We start from the raw sequence: 3,964 nt of genomic DNA, 5'->3' as shown, positions 1-3,964 counted from the left end.
GACTCCTAGCGACAACACGCACGAGTTATTCCGAGGTCATACGGCCTGATCCATAACAATCATGTACATACATTACCGAAGTCGTACAACCCGATCCATGGATGCATCACATTATATATATAACTATTGCCGAGGCGTTCGACCCGATCCGCATTATTAGGGAAACTCTTCGAACTACGAATTATGCGTTTACAACCTCAATGTATGCTCATAAAGGAATATAAAATTTTCCATCAATAATTAAACATTCCGCCAAATCTCTAAGTCATAAAGCTCGGTCTAACATAATCTTTAAGTAATTTTTTTACTTAATAATACAAGCAATTACACTAACAAGTTGAGTTCAAATAGTGTAAGTATTGCATAATAAAGCCCTATGTCTACCGGGCATAACATGAATTTTAGCTATGTACGGACACTCGTAAGTATTGCATAATAAAGCCCTATGTCTACCGGACATAACATGAATTTTAGCTATGTACGAACTCTCGTCACTTCGTGTGTACGAAGCACCCACAATTAGTAAAAAATAACCATTTAAAAACCTATGGGGTTAATTCCCTCTTACAATGTTAGGCAAGAAACTTACCTCATTTCCAAATCCACTTTCCGGTCCACAAATCACACTAAAAGCCTGAAGTCGGTGCCGAGCAATCCGAAACTAGCCAAAAGTTGTATAAACTAATCAATTTTTTCTCAAAAGCTCATTATTTAACTATCAGAGTAATTACCCAACCCAATTTGGAGGATTCTAAAATTCACCCCCGGGCCCACGTGCCCGAATTCTAGAATGTTTTTTAAATAATTGTTACCCACAACCTCACGAACACAAATATATAATTTCTACTCAATTTCATAATCCTTTTCGTGGTCTAATCCTATTTTTATCAAAATCTAGGGTTTTATATAAAATACTAAAATTTCTACAATTTTTATGTTAAAATCTACCTATAATCTATGTATTAAACTCACATTCTATAGAATACACTTACCTCAAGATGCTAGTTGAAAAATCCCTCTCAAAAAAGCTCCCAAATCAGCCACAAGATTAGAGAAATGAAAAAATAGGCCAGTCGCATTTTTAATAAATCCACTGCCCAGCGATCCTTCTTCACGATCGCGAAGGCAAAGCTCCCCCAGGCCCGGGAAACCTTTATCGCGAATGCGAGGGCAATCTTGCGATTGCGAAGGCTTGTCCCGCCTGGGCATCGCGAACATGACTACACCTTCGAGAATGCGAAGGGTAATGGGTGCTAACCTCTCCCAGGTCCCTTTCTTTTACGTGAACGAGAGAGGGCCTTCATGAACGCGTAGGCCTATGACCTCAAACCTTCGCGAATGCTACCCCCAGATCGCGAACACGTGTGGACCTCCGCGTTCGCGAAGAAGAAAACCAGAACCAACAGTGCAGCAATTTTGGACTTAGCTCTGGGCATCTGAAACACACCCGAGCCATCCGGGACCCCGTCCAACTGCACCAACAAGTCCATAAATATAATATGAACCTACTCAAGCCCTCGGAATGCATAAAATAATATCAAAACCAAGAATCACACCCCAAACCCAAATTGAATCAACTTATGAACTTCAAACTTTTCAACTTGCTCCAAATGCGTCGAATCATACTTAGACTACTCGGAATGACGCCAAAATTTACGTACAAGTCATAAATCACCATTTAAGTCAAACATGGCCATCTTAGGCCACTATTAAGGAACTAAGTGTTCTGATTTCAACCCGAATCCTTCTAAACCTAATCCAACCATACCCAAGTCATAAAACAGTAAACGCACATACGGGGAGTCTTACATAGGGGAACGGGGACCTAGAAAGTAAAATGACCGATCGGGTCATTAAAGAAGATGTTCACTTCTGATGAACTTGTTATTAAAGTATTAAAGATGTTTTTTGCTTCATGGGAGTCGAAAGTCATTGCCATTCAGGAAGCTAAGGAGTTAATTAAAATCTCACTGGATGAATTGATTGGAGACTTGAAAACTCATGAAATGAGAAAGCTGGAATTACGCTAGGAAGAGCCAAAAAGAGATAACACCTTGGTCCTTAATTCTATTGATGAAAGTGAAACAGATGATGATGACTTTGATATGGCTATGTTTGCTAAGAAGTTCAAAAAATTCATGAAGAATCCAAAAAGTAATTTGGGCAGAGAAAACACTAGTAAAACTAAGGCATTATACAAGGCATCATATGATGGTTATTACAAGTGCAAGAAGTTGGACCATATATGGCCCGAGAGGTAGAGGTGGGAACTCCGTACTTCCAGGTTGTGTGATAGCTCGGAGGATCGAGCGCATCCAAAACAAGAGTAGAGAGTTCATGTTGAGTGATAATCGATTTCAGAATTCTGGTGGATTTAGTGGAGCCCCTTATGGGGGCAGAGGTTAGTTCATGAGGGGCCATCCTAGAAGGCCCATGCATTTAGCACCATAGCCTATTCGGGGTGCTCCAATGCAGCCTTACTTCAGCTCTATTCCAGAGAGCACTTACCATCCACCAGCTATACAGGGCTCCTCCAGTAGATATTCAGGTTATCAGGGTCAGACCAGAGTTAGCAGTTTTCCATTCTTAGAGGTTGTTTCGAGTGTAGGGGGTTGGGTCACATGAAGAGGTTTTGTCCTAGACTATGGGGCAAGGCAGTACAACCGGACCATCAGCCCATGATTACCGCACCAGCTGTCGCAACGCCTGTCAAGCCAACCAGAGGCTAAGGGAAGGTAGGTAGGGGTTGTCCTAGAGGTGGAGGCCAGTCAGGTGTTGCTCCGTCTAGATTCTAATCCTTTCCAGCCAGACCAGAGGTGGTATCCTCCAACGCCATAATCATATGTGCTATTTCTGTTTGCGATAGAGATGCTTTAGTACTATTTTCATCCAGGTTCTACCTATTCATATATCAATTCTCTATTTTCTCCTTATCTAGATGTATATCATGAGTCCTTACGTGTTCCTATATATATGTGTCCACGTTCGTGGGTGAATTATTTATTGTGGATCGGGTTTACCAGTCCTGTGTACTAGCTTTCTATGAGTATGAGACCAGAGCGGATCTTTTATTGCTCTATATGATTGACTTCAAGGTTATCCTGGGCATGGACTGGTTGTCCCCATACCATGCCATTCTCGATTGCCATGCCAATATTGTTACCTTAGCGATGCCAGAGTTTCCTAGGTTGGAGTGGGGAGGTTCATTTATTAATACATCTAGTCGGGTTATTTGTTTCTTGAAGGCTCGACATATGGCCGAGAAGGATCATTTGTCCTATCTAGCCTTTGATCGAGATATTGCGGTGGAGAATCCCATGGTAGATTCAGTGCCTATGGTACGAGAGTTTCCCAGTGTATTTCCTGCTGATTTTTCAGCCATGCCACCGGATTGTAATATCAATTTTAGAATTGATTTGGCACCAGGAACCCAGCCTATCTCTATTCCTCCTTATAGTATGGATCCAGTGGAGTTGAGAGAGTTGAAGGAGCAGCTTTCGGAGTTGCTCGAGAAGGGATTTATCAGGCCCAATATATCGCCTTGGGATGCACTAGTATTATTTGTGAAGAAGAAAAATAGGAGTATGGGGATGTGCATTGATTACCACTAGCTGAATAAGGTGACCATAAAGAATAAGTATTTGTTACCGCGCATTGATGATTTGTTTGATCAGCTTTACGGTGCTAGTGTGTTCTTTAAGATTGACCTGAGATCTGGGTATCATCAGCTGAGGATTCGTGCTTCGGATATTCTAAAGACGGCTTTCAAGACTAGATATGGGCACTACGAGTTTATAGTGATATATTTTGGCTTAACTAATGCTCTGGAAGCATTTATGGATTTGAAGATCGGGTGTTCAGGCCATCTTGACTAATGCTCTCATCTATTGCAGCTCCTTTGACTAGATTGACCCATATGGGTGCTTAGTTCAGATGGTCCGATGATTGTGAGCCAAGCTTTTAG

This window comes from Nicotiana tomentosiformis, chromosome 2, assembly GCF_000390325.3.
Source record: "Nicotiana tomentosiformis chromosome 2, ASM39032v3, whole genome shotgun sequence".
NCBI classification, from domain to species: domain Eukaryota; kingdom Viridiplantae; phylum Streptophyta; class Magnoliopsida; order Solanales; family Solanaceae; genus Nicotiana; species Nicotiana tomentosiformis.
The sequence above is the reverse complement of the archived record's forward strand: the minus strand, read 5'-3'. Positions refer to the sequence as shown.